Source organism: Ictalurus furcatus, chromosome 13, assembly GCF_023375685.1.
Source record: "Ictalurus furcatus strain D&B chromosome 13, Billie_1.0, whole genome shotgun sequence".
NCBI classification, from domain to species: Eukaryota; Metazoa; Chordata; class Actinopteri; order Siluriformes; family Ictaluridae; genus Ictalurus; species Ictalurus furcatus.
Genome location: NC_071267.1, coordinates 10,273,860 through 10,288,130, shown reverse-complemented (window position 1 = coordinate 10,288,130; position 14,271 = coordinate 10,273,860). Strand labels below are relative to the sequence as shown.

Sequence of the window (14,271 nt, the reverse complement as noted above, 5' to 3'; positions counted from 1 at the left end):
CGTCTACTGATATATAATTGTCTAAAATTACAGAAATAAGGGTGCCAAACAGTACTTTTCCTTGTTGCTGGAGTAGTACTGTCAAGGGTATATTTAGTAATGCATGTTGTACCTGGGTGCACCTTTAATTGGCATTGAGAGAAAAACTTTAAAGGTACATCAGTGGTCCTTAAGGTCCAATTATGGACCTTGAATTATTTTTAAAGGTATAAACGTATATGCTAATGGTACAAAAGCTGTACCCTGGATGGTACCATCCCAGCAACAAGGAAAAGTTTTGTTTGGTACCTTTATTTCTGAGAGTGTATGTATTAAATATTTGAATGTACATGATGTGGTGGCTGTGCTGTTGTACTTTAGCAAGGCCTACTGTAGCTGTAGTTATGTTAGCTACAGAAGTATCTAACAACACTTGTACTGTAATTGGTTTGCTTGGATGTTTGCGTGGATGACTTTTCCAACCAAGCAGTAGCACACTGAACTAATTCTACAATCAGTGTTGAGGATTGCTAAGGTTCTTGATCTGGAATTATGTGTCTAACTGCTTGCATGGAACAAACACACTGCTTCTGTTTTCCATCTTTTCTTACCAGTTCATTGTGTGCGAGCATGTCTTTAGGGATGGGATTTACAGAAGGGTTTGGAGTGAGGTTTGGATGAATGGCTTTGAATTGGAGGAAAGGATTGAATTCCTTTGGTGGAAGTCTGGTGGGAGTTATCAAGAGCTACTAACATTACTTAGAGTTTAATAGTTTACTTCAGAATACTGGAAGCTTATTAAAGCTGTATTTACACATGTGGAAGAGTGAATACAGGAAATACTTTTCCTTCACTAACACGACTATAGTAGTGTTCCCAGGAGACATGACTGTGAGCTTTACTTTGGATGCAGTTGATTCAAATTCAGTGAATAATTTTTTCAAGCATCCTAAACAACAAATGTTCTCCTTAAAGCACTTAAACATACATTCCAGGTAAATAGGTGAGTATGCAACATGTTGTTTGCCAAGTTACTCCCTAAGCCAGATTTAAAAAAAAAAAAAAAAAAAAAAAAAACCCAACATTTTATTAGAACCATCTGATGGGTAATCCATGCTAAAATCTCATTCTGTGCCGCTTCTTGACTTTAGAGTCTAATCACACCCGCCTAAATGCCATTCAAATCACAAGGTTTTTAGGGGTTGAAGGTATTTATGGAATCCAGCGATGCAAACTGTATTTTTAGAATGATGGATCTCTCAACTCTCAACCTAACGGTGAGAGAAATACAGCGTTTCCCACTTCACTTTAAGAGCCGCCTCAGTTTTCCATGATGTCATGGGTGGTGCTTGGGTGAAAGGAACTGGGGAGAAGAATGAATACGAGTTTCAATGTTCTTTTCATTCAGGTTTTTTTTTTTTTTGTGGGGGGGGGGGGGGGGGTAGTATTATTTTTATCTCTGCAAATGAGCCTAATAGCTCAAGTCTTTGACCATGTAGTTTTGTGCTGTTGCCAAAACTCTAAAGCCTAAACGTAAATTGAAGATAAGGCCCTTGCGGTCACAGTCTCGGTGGTTAATGTTATGTAAACTGTCTGGTAATTGAAGGAACTTCTTTTCTCGTATTGTGCAAAGTGTAAAGTGGCTTGGCCCTCATCATACTGGCCTAAGAACTCAAATTCCCTCTGGAATAGTATTATATGGTGGAAATGAATAAGATTATGTAAGTATAAGACATCATAACTGGTCACTCTAAAGAATATCTGCAAGTATTTTTGGTAGAATGGAAGGTATATCATGAAGGCAGTGTCTTACTCACCAAAACAAAGGCAGTGTTTCGATATAAAGCCCTTCATTTCTTGCATCTCTTTTGCCTTGTTTGTGGCCATGCGCTAACCTGACCATACCAGTCTTTAGCTCTTGGTCTTGGCCCAGGGACTCATGACCATTCTTATAAGCCTGTGATGTTAACATCTGTGTTTTTTTTTTTTCCTGTTACTTGCAATATAAAAGCTAACGAACAGTCATCCTCCCACCAGCCACTAATAAAGTTATAATAAATAAATGCAGCTTGTCATGTTACTGAGAAACCACAAAGCCTTCGTCCTGAAGATGTTCCTCAAAAAGATGTTGGAAAACTTAAAGGAACAGCTTCACCTCTGACAGCTTTACTGGCACTGGAGACTCCTTCCATAAAATTCTAAATAAATGTCTCCACACAGAAAACACCACATCGACAATTACATAATTACACAACGTAGAGCATTGGCCATACATTCTGCTACTCTAGAAATGATAATATATTCGAATGAATGCATTAATACAAATCTGTTATTTGCCTTACAGACAGAACTACTGTCCGAGCTGCTGTTATAGAACGGAAATCAACACCTTCTGACCAATCAGAATCGAGAATTCAACAGCTCTGTGATAGAAGTGATCTCAACAGGCTTATCCTATGACAATCCATACACAACCTACTGCATCTAAGTAAATTACTGTTTGTTGTGCTGTAGAAGTGATACAATAATTGTGACGTGAAATGTGTTGGTGGCCTGATGTGTTTAAAGAGTCCACATGATGGCATCATTCACACAACAGAGGCCTCGGATGCTTTCATTCACTCATGCCTGCGTTTGTATGACATATCAGCAGACCATAGAAGAACAGCCTTATTTTGCTACAACATAGGCACCTGCCTTTGACATATTTTAGACTTATTTTAATTGCATACATCTTAAGACCTTTCATCTGAGTTCAGTTCTGTTCAGATTCTGATTCAGTTCGTTGCACAGCGAACATGTGTTTCAGATCAGAACTAAGTGCCCCTGTCTTTGGATGTGCTACCGTTTTTCAAAATGGATTTCTGTCCAGCAGAGCTCACTTTTGTTAGCTCCATTGTCAGTGGGATAACATGTTGTCAAGCCACTGTAAAACAAAGTAAGGAAAAGATTTTTGGTTTCCTCAAGGGTGTCCGCTTCATTTAGTCCGTTTCCAATTTAATAATCAGAATATACAATATAATGAGGGCACTTTCGCTGTTCTGGATGAGAACATCACGCTTTAATATATGATTTCATTTGATGTAGAAACTTTGCTGCCTATAACCTACATTAAAAAAGTGGAAAAACGTCTGTGGACACTTGACCATCACACCCATACGTGGGCATTCCGTAAACTATTGCCACACAGTTGGAAGCACACAATTGTATAGAATGTCTTTGAATGTTGTAGCATTAAGATTTCCTTTCACTGGAATGAAGAGATTCAAACCTGTTCCAGCATGGCAGTGCCCCTGTGCACAAAGTGAGCTCCATGTAGATATGGTTTTCCAAGGTTGGACTGGAAGAAATCGAGTGTCCTGCACAGAGCACTGACCTCAACCCCACCGAACACCATTGGGATGAACTGGAACTCCAACTCCGCACTATTCGTTCTTGCCTGATATCAGAACCCTCCTTCTAAAATGCCATTGTAGCACAAATCCCAATAGCCGCTTTACAGAATCTAGTGGAAAGCCTTCCTAGAAGAGTGGAGGTTATTATAACAGAAAAGGGGAAACCAACTCCATATTAATGCCCATGGTTTTGGAACAGGATGTTCAAGAATAGATATGGGTGTGATGGTCAGGTGTCCACAAACGTTTGTCCATATGATTGGTGTATTTTGAGGTTTTTATGGTTGGAGGCAGTGGTGCTCTGCGAGATTGTGAACACTGCTTTGGAAAATGACTGAATTTGAGTCATTCCATTATGCAGCAATGTTCAACAATGAGCATGCAGTCAGTACAGCTGGGCAGACCTCAAAAATCTTGAATATTTATGTTTTAACAGTGATAAGGCTTCCACATGGAACTAATATATTTAGCTTTTCCCTTTGTTTTATAGCCATTTCATGCAAACGAAATTGTTACCTGATCCTATCGTGAAAGTGAAATAGTGCTAAGAGGGAGGCACTGACAAAACAATTTTTGGCTCTTCCATTCAGACCAACACCTGCCATAAGAACCCTTTACAGCCTGGCAAAGGCAGATTCAGCTCTGGGCTTCTTTCGTGTGAAGTCCATGCTGGTTTTTTGGTAACTGTGGGTGAGAGATTACACCCATGTGTTTGAAATTGTTCAGTGAGGCAGGCGGGGGAAAAAAAAAAAGGATCACTTGATCTCCTGGCTTATGGAAAAACAAAACTACATGAAGAGACTGAATGGAGCAACTGTGATACAGGCTGTTGAAATTGAGTCGAGGGATAAAGTCATTGGTATAAATTTAAACGAACTGTTAGGAAGACAGGATCTTTTTACCTTTGCATTTGAGCCGGCAAATGACATTGTTTAACCACGGGTGAAAATCCTAGTGTGGTTCTTTTGATCTCATTTATGATAACATTTATAAATGTTTGGAGTTGATACCTGATATATGCACAGGCTCTTACATTGAATTCAGTTTATGGTCCAAAACTGCCGTGTTTACTCCAAAAAGTCTCGCATCATTTATCAGCTATGAAAAAAAGAAAAAAAAAAGTAGTGATACTTTGCCAAAGCACACTGCTGATACAATCAGCAGAACAAAATCAAAACAAAATCTCAGGTCCAGGGTTGTCTCATTAAGGAACAGGTGGAATGTGCAGTAATGTATTATGCTTGCTGTTGTTCTGCAGTTCCAGTTCATCCATGAAATTACTTACATGTACATCCAACATTTGATTTGATTTTTGAAGGGAGTTGGTAATGAGGATTAGTTGATGGATCGTGTATTCAGGCTTTTCGTACCTAACCCTCATGTCCGTAAATATAAATAGGTATTTATGGCCCAGAACATTGGGGAATGAAATGAGATGAAGAGGGAAAAAAACAAACACTGAATTTTAAAAGTGAGTGAAAAATGTTGAAGGCCACATTTCTGCTGCCTCCTGGGAACATCATAATTGGTCTCATATTGGGCTATATTATAGTAGAATGTTATTTAAAATTACAAAGTTATGAGCTCAAAAGCATAAATAAGACATCATTACTTTTGTTGCAGCACATATGGCATATGTTCAGTTGACTGAACATTGATAGGTGATTTTGTGGTCAGCTTCGAAATATTCATTTCCATGGCCAAGGAGCTGTTCACCTATTAGGAATTCACAGTTGAAATAGGTTCACAGCTAATAGAAACAAAAGCAATTCCTTTTACACTATAAGGTTATACAGTCCTTTTCTATAAGTCAATATCTTTAACTCTTAATTGATTTGAACTCTTAATTATCTTAGGCTTGAAATTAGGTCATGCTGCTGAAATGTCTTTAATTGGACATTTAAGTTGGGTTACTGTTGCCTGTTATTTTACACAGTGCTGTTGAATTCTCAAATCTGAATGGCCTGAAGTTGTTGATTAATTTTCAATAACAGCAACTCTGACAATAGTGCTGGCTATAATCACAGGTTTATATTACTGTATACTTGTTCTAATAGATTATTGGTTCTATAGTGACAGCTAATTTACAAGGGCACTTTACATAATGTAAAACTGACAATAATGTATTTTAACAAATGTATAATTGTTGATATAGTGAAGCATTCTATAGGATGTTTATCGAACATTTATGGAAGGAGTCTCCAGTGTCAGTCAGGAGGTTTTCTGCCATAGGAAAGTCTTCACGAAAGAGGGGGGGGGGGGGGGGGGGGGCACTGCTAAGGGAATGTCTGTTTAAGCTATTATAACATAAGTGATATAATAACATTCCACAACATTAAATGTAACTATAAGCAGATAAAAAAAATGCATAAAAATTTCCAAAAGTTTCCTAACAGGTTGAGCATTATTTTTGGTTCCTTCTACTTAGTTATAAATAAGAGAACTACTTGGGGGAAACATTTTAAATAAATGAATACAGAAATAAATTTGTACATGGCCGTTAACTTCATTATTTATATTTATTTTAGTACCAATTTCATCCATAAGACAATGAAACCTATACAGTATATTTAATCACGTAATCTAGTGTGTCTAAAACTTTGACAAGTAGTATATAGTAGTATAAAACAGGGCAAATAAAATGACACATACTATACTCATTACACATTTGGGTAAGCGCCGAGATTATTTCACTTCACATACTATGAACTATCCATGTACCACTGTGACTCTATACATCTGAGGAACAATATTTACTTTATATTGGTGACATCTACATTAACCTGTAAAGACATAGCCTATCTTGATTCATTCATCACTCACAACAACAGATGATAAGGAGTGTCGGCTATAAAACATCCTACAGACTCTCAGGAGTGAAAACATGAGCTCATTACATGCACCGCTCTATTTATAGTGGTCTATTTAATGGCTGCATATTAAACAAAGCGTACAGAGAGTCAATTAAGAAAGCACTCGGCCACGGTGACCTGCAAACAGCCCACACAGTTCTTCTGAAACACAGAGTCACGTCGTGGAGCAGCGCTTGGATGCATGTGCTCGAGGAGTAAAGCGTTCAAAGCTGCGGATTTCAGAACGGCAAAGATTAATGAACACTTTCTTTTTCCAGGTGTTGTATTGTGGATACAAGAGATTTGGTCCTTGAATTTTACCAAGCGAGAAATCCTTCCCTTGGAAATGAAAACAGTAACACAATATACAGGCCTGATCCAGCACAGCTGAGAGAAAAAAAAGAACGTGCTGAACAGTCCTACTTCAAAAAGTAATGTTGAATTTTTAACCATAATTCCAGCATCCAGCTACTGTATTTATCTCATGGGTATATAGTTTGTGGACCCTTTAGAATTTTCTAAATATCTTTGTAAACATCAGATTTTCACACAAGATCTAACAGTAGACTAAGAGAACCAAATTAAACAAATGAGACAAAGGTATTATACTTGGTCATTTATTATTTGAGGAAAATGTTCCAATATTACACATCTGTGAGTGGCAAAAGTATGTGAACCTCTACTATTAGCAGTTAAATTGAAGGTCAAATTAGAGTCAGGTGTTTTCAATCAATGGGATGACAATCAGGTTTGAGGAGCGCCCTGTTTTATTTTTTAAAAACAGGGATCTATCAAAGTCTGATCTTCACAACACATGTTTGTAGAAGTGTATCATGGCATGAACAAAGGAGATTTCTGAAAACCTCAGAAAAAGAGTTGTTGACGCTCATCAGGCTGGAAAAGGTCACAAAACCATCTCTAAAGAGTTTGGACTCCACCAATCCACTGTCAGACAGATTGTGTACAAGTGGAGGAAATTTAATGCCATTGTTACCCTTCCCTGGAGTGGTGAACCAACAAAGATCACTCCAAGAGCAAGACGTGTAATATTCCACGAGGTCACAGAGGAACCTCTCTCACATTGGCTAATGGTAATGTTCATGAGTCCACCATGAGAACACTGAACAGCAACAGTGTGCATGACAGGGTTGCAAGGAGAAAGCCACTGCTCCCCAAAAACAGCATTGCTGCCCTTTTGCAGTTTGCTAAAGACCATGTGGGCAAGCCAGAAGGCTACTGTAAAATGTTTTGTGGATGGATGAGACTGAAATAGAACTTTTTGGTTTAAATGAGACACGTTATGTTTGGAGAAAAGAAAACACTGCATTCCAGTGCAAGAACCTTATCCCACCTGTGAAACATGGCGGTGGTCCATCTGGGCCGGGAAGACTTGCCATCATTGATGGAACAGTGAACTCTGAATGATACCAGCGAATTCTGAAGGAAAATATCAGTGCATCTGAACTTTTAGGACTTGTGTGAAAATATGATGACGTTTTAGGTCATATTTATGCAGAAATGTACAACCCCAATTCCGAAAAAAGTCGGGACAGTATGGAAAAGGCAAAAAACATACAATAAAAAGTGTCATTTGAAAATTCTATTCATCCTGTACTATATTGAAACACACATTATTAACAAATTATTTGATGTTTTACTTTGTGAATTTAATTTGCTTTTGAAAATATACACTCATTTCAAATCTGATGACTGCAACACACTCCAAAAAAGTTGGGACAGTCGACTCTTGTGTTTAACAAGCATAATTGTCCCTCATTCATACATTATGCATTTCTTCAACTACGCAACTGTACAGGGCCTTCGTTGCTTTATTTTGTACTACATAATGCGCCACACATTCTCAATCAGAGACAGGTCAGGACTGCAGGCAGGCCATGCTAGCACCCGCACTCTCTGCTTACGCAACCATGCGCTTGTAATCCGGGCAGAATGTGGTTTGACGTTGTCCTGCTCTGGATGGCAGCATATGTTGCTCCAAAATGTGTACATATCTTTCTGCATTAATGGTGCCCTCACAGATGTGCCCAGATGGGCGACTGTGGCTCAGCTGATAGAGCGGGTTGTCCACTAATTGTAGGGTTGGTGGTTTGATTCCCGGCCCACGTGACTCCACATCCTTGGGCAAGACACTGAACCCAAAGTTGCTCCCGATGGCAAGTTAGTGCCTTGCATGGCAGCTCTGCTACCATTGGTGTGTGTGAGTGTGTGTGAATGGGTGAATGAGACACACTGTAAAGTGCTTTGGAACCGCTAAGGTTAAGAAAAAGCGCTATATAAGTGCTTTTACCATTTACCATGTTCAAGTTATCCATGCCATGGGCACTGACACACCCCCATACCATGACAGACACTGGCTTTTGGACCTGACACGGATAACATCTTTGTCCCGGGGAACACGACGACTGTTTTGTCCAAAAACTATTTGAAATGTTGACTCGTCAGACCACAAAACATGATTCCACTGTACTACTGTCCATCTCAAATGAGACCAAGCCCAGAGAAGTCGGCAGCGCTTCTGGACAGTGTTGATGTATGGCTTCTGCTTTGCATAATTTCTGAGGATGCAGCGGCAAATGGTGTTGACTGACAAAGGTTTACCAAAGTAGTCCAGAGCCAATATCAGGATATCCATTACAGATTCCTGACGTTTTTTAAGACAGTGAATTCTGAGGGATCGGAGATCAAGTGGTTTTCCGCCTTGACCTTTACGCCCCGAGATTTGACTGGATTCCTTGAATCTGTTATTATATTGTGCACTGTAGAAGGTGAAAAAATTAAAAAGAAGGTAAAAAGCCAAAGTACATTTACAAATCATTCCTCTTTGTTTTTATTAGCATTTTCCATACTGTCCCAACTTTTTCAGAACTGGGTTTGAATAAAAATCTAAAAGGTTCACAAACTGTCAAGCACCACTGTGTGTATACAGTATATAAAGTGCAAAAACAGAACAATGTAGTTTATATATTGTATATTAGTTTTGTTTTTGTAAAGAAATCTATTTTTAAAAAAAATATAGAGAGATTTTTTATAAAGCAGGGTTTCCCAAACTAAAGGTCATAACCCCATGAGGGATCATCTGATTTACAAATGAGAGAGAAACACAACTATGTTGTACTCATTTGCAGTATTTTACAAATTCCTTTTAAGACCATAACTCTAACTAAATTTTTTTAAATGTTACTGTGATCACTTTCAAACAAGTCATCTTCTCCGCTATGTTGCATTAGCGTTGGAGTTCAACAATAAAAATTTCCCCATACATCTGATTTCTCTAGTTCCTCAGAATATTGAGTGACTCTGACTCAGTGGAACCACAGAAGTCAAGGAAACGAACACAAAAATATATGCGGAAACATTTACTAAATATGGAATTAGAAGCGTGATGGTAAATAAGGAGGAGAAAGCAAAATGGCAAAAGATTGAATTCACTGATAATTCATTATGTCTATTTGGAGTTGTTTGCCTAGACTAGTTGATTTAACCCCTGTCTTAAAATCTCAGCTTGTTATTCAGTTAATCTCAAAGCACATATTTTATTAACTACTGAATTATCAGTGGCTACATTGCAACTAATAGGAAAAGGATGTAGTTACGGAGAGAAAGAGGAAGTCTGGATCTGTAAACTGGAACTTGGAAGTTTAAAGGGTCGGAATGTAAATTTTTCATCAAGCAAGAGAAGAAAAAACTAAAAACCTGGTATAAGTGATGACGTTAGAGCCAGTGGGAATGACTGTTTTCACTTTTCTCACCTCAGCCGAAGGATAGCATTTCAAGTGATATCTCTTAACATTTGCATTCTGACCTTTTCCAACCTTTTGCTTGTTCTGAGATATTAAAAAAAAAAAAAAGGTGAATTAATTTGAAGCTATTCTCACTAGCAGCTCAGGTATGTGTCATTGTGTAGAGGAGGTAAGTTAGAACCACATGTTAATTTCAGTAGAAAGCACCTGGCTATGATTAGAGGCTCGCTGTTGACGACAGGAATGCGCCAAACACAGTCGGCAGTGTGAGCCAGGTAGGAAAACATACTCGTTTAAAGAAAAACAAAAAGAACATTAATGCATAACAGGTCCACATCAAGAGACATCCCAGATAATACCACATGCTTTTGGTGCAACACTTGCAGAGTTTATTACTCAAGATCCTAATTCATCTCACTGCCAGCTCACATTCTCCAAACAATAAGGGACTTTATTATTCAATAAAAGAACAATATAACCTTTTTTACAATTTCCTCCCCAACGAGTAAGCGAATGTCATCTTTATTTTACCTGCCTGGCTCTTTTTTTCATGCGTCAAAGCCATGTTTTTGATTAATTAAGTCCAGTAGTAACAGCCAGAGAAGTTTTTCACCACTTTGAGCCAGAATGTCTAGATTTAATGAAAGAAAAATGGCTCGATGCTTCATTTGAAGCTCTCTCTTACATGAGCTCTGAAACCCTATCATAGAACACTCCTGATAAACAGAACACTTAAATCAGAGCTATAAATACCCGCAGCGTGTAATGCATTTGGTATGTCATGACATAGTTTAGACTGGCTAATGGACGGTATGCCTAGTGAACCAGTTTGATGATGTAAGTATTTATGAATTCTTATGATGCAAAGGTGATGTGGGTCTTCTCAGTGAAATTAACTGTGATAGGACGTACTTAACGTGTCATTTTTGAGACATCTAGTAATGTATTGCTAAACTGATGCTTTAGTGAGCTGTAGGTTTTAGGCTTTAAAGTTCCGCTGTGCATTTCTGGAAGGCATTAGCAAGATAAGTGCTAAAAACAAACTTCACAATTCCACCTCTCACTAAGAAAGGCTTTCCGTAAACACGTATACATACACACTGCCTTAAACAAATGTGGAAGAAATATACAAAGCACTGCCCTTGTACAATATAGTATTTATAAACTGTAGTTCTACTATTATGCATACAGTATATACTAACAAATTGGTATACTTAATTAAAATAATTTAAAATGTAGCTAAAAATATAATATAATACACTATATAGTGTGTATATAGTGTATATATAGTGAGGGTATTCTGTCTACAGTTTGTAGGTATTTTGCATATATTACATTAATTATATAATTGATTTGAAAGTCAAATGTCTAGTTGATGTTTTAATGTGCAGTTAATACATGGGTTATTACACATGTATTTGAACTGTGATTAGGATTAAAATGCCGTGCAATAACAAGTGAAATGTTGAACCAGTAGAAGTAAGGTGGTCTTCCTGAAGTAAATGCAAATGACATGAAAATGGTAGACCTTTATCGCATCAATGTGCTATCTGTGTAAGACAGAATTTATTTATTATCAATATTTATTATTTATTTATTTATTTATTTATTTATTTATTTATTCATTTATTCTTACAACATTATTTATTATATATTTCTGTAACGGCATATGACCATTTTAGCCCTAATGAAATGACTGATTAGGAAAACTGTATGGTTTTAATATTTTCATTCAATAAGTTTGTTTAAAACTTTCATTCCAGTCTTCAACTGTTCAGTTTGGATGAGCCTGTGCCGACTGTAGACTCCTGTTCATGGCTGACATGAGTAAAACCCAAAGTGGTCTTCTACTGTTGTAGCCCATCCGCCTCAACGATCCATTAGTTGTGCATTCTGAGATGCTTTTCTGCTCACTGCGGTTGTAAAGAGTGGTTATTTGAGTTACCGAAACCTTCCTGTCAGCTCAAACAAGATTAATGTGAACATTAACAGACCTTGACCTGTATCCACATAATTGTGTGCATTGCATTTCTGAAATGTGCAGGTATACAGTATGAGTTTTTCCAATAAAGTGGACGGTGTCACAATTAATATCACAATTCACAACCAATATCAATAACGATACTGGAGTTAATATAGTGTTTACAAAGGTTTCTGGAATTTTGGGAAAAGTTTTGAGCTATATTTAGATGGTCATTGGAGTGGTTTTGTCATACTTATCTGGCAATCAAGACATAATGTTACCTTGCCATATCTTGCTGATTGTTTTGTCCAATCACTGCTTAATTAATTAATATAATGGCTTATATCGCAAAGATTTTATAAAGAGCAGTTTGGCAGTTGTGAAAAAGACAATATCTACATGAGGTTTCTGGCTACCAGCCACCGATCAATTTAAACTATGTACAAAGAATTAAATCTGAAATTTCTGTCAGTGTGTGTTGGATGTATGCTATGAGGTGAGAGGTATGACAACTCATCAGCTAAAACTACTATGTGGAGGCACTTAGTGATATTTTATGACTTAACTTTTGGTGGTTTCTAATATTGTTTATCTTAGTTCATTCATAAAGATGTGAAAATGCTACAAAAGCCAAATAAACCACAGACAGGTCAGGAAGCTTTTCTAACCCCTATGCCTTCATACTAAATATTGAAAAAGCATCTACTGCATGTCATGTTGCTGATCTTTAACATGACCCGTGATGCACATAAATCCCATGTGGATGTTAGTCTGGTTAACTCAACATATCTGTTTAATTCAACTCAACTGTTGAAGGCCGAGCTTATCAAAGAGCGATCTCTATCAACTCAAATAGAGCATAAAGCCATTAGATGAGCAGGAAGCTGCACACTCTGTACTGGATGTGGTATTCATTAAACTGTAATGCTGGGGAATCAATCAAATGGTGCTCAAAATTTCTTTTGAAAGCTGTCGTTCCTAAAGGCCAAGTAAAACACTGAAGGATGGGGTCATATTTTTTAAAGGTTTCAGCTGACATACCAGCAGCTCTGGGAATCGGCTCAAATACAAACAGCGTAATACCTCTTAATATTGAAATTTCACCACAGTGACCACCTTCGTAAGTCTATCTGAGAATGTGAGTCACTCACAAGATACGTCTTACCGTCGTATTACTCTATGTATTACAGTCTATGTAATACTTGCATAGAATGTATCTTCATTTGCTTAACTAATGCATTGTGCAGGAATCTAAAAAGACAAAAGAATGAAGATCACTGACTTGCTCTCAGATCCGTGGAATCGCTATTACATTTACCAAGCATACCTTGAGTACCTTGCAGACAGGTGTGCCACAGTAATGTTTTCAGTACTTTGTAATTCATAGTCCTCTGGCTACCTGATTAACACAAGAACACACAAGGCCAAGCACTGAGTTGCACTGTCTGCCAAAAAACATCTCCTTCCAGAGCATTCCACTCAGGATGCCTTGAATGTGATTTGTGCTCTTGTGTGGAAGTTACGATAAGTATGACTGCATTGTGGTAATTGAGCCTAATGCTGAGCCAAGTCTTGTATTGCTCGCAAACCACAAACCAAACCAGTCTTTTTCATCACTGCCCGAGATTTTGCATCTTTATAACAATGCCAAGATTACATTTGATACCAAGTATTTTGGTTTGAGTTGGTATTGGGATTGGTATTATTATTATTATTATATGTTAGGTTTAAAAAATATATATATATCTTATTACTGAGGAACAGAGCATCATTGTAGTATTAAACGATTCTGAAGAGTCCAACTTATAATTACTCCAATAGCTGATAATGGATTATATAAATAAAATAATACAGGACACAGCTTGACCAAGTCCTGCTATAATTCTTTAGTTAGTTATTAAATTGATTAATGAGAGTAATTAGTATTTCCATGTTTTTGCCCATAACATTGGATGAAGACAGAAATATGAAATATTACACATAAATATGAATGACAAATAATTTAAAACTCAGATTTGAAATATAAAATACAGACATTTTGTCTTTGTGGATAGCAGTAATATGATCGTTCTGTGCATATCCCCAAGCATCTTCTCATCTGTAATGTGAGATAATTAACACATCCTTAAATTCATGCTAACTGATTGTAGACATTTACACAGTACATACCATAGTAAAGTGGTACTGATGTTATTGAATTTTGTATAAGCAATAGACTTTCATGGCTCAAAGTACAAAACTAGAATGTTCTGAGATATGAAAGGGTGACCACAAGGAGTACACAAGAGACAGGACAGAGCAAGATGAGATAAGGGTGAGAA

At 37.3% G+C, this 14,271-nt stretch overlaps 1 protein-coding gene across 8 annotated transcripts in view; it reads left to right on the top strand.

Annotated features, from left to right (window-relative positions):
* The window catches only part of myocd (myocardin), a 103,341-nt gene that overhangs the window by 64,581 nt on the left and 24,489 nt on the right, over positions 1 to 14,271 (top strand). The window lies entirely within an intron of this gene.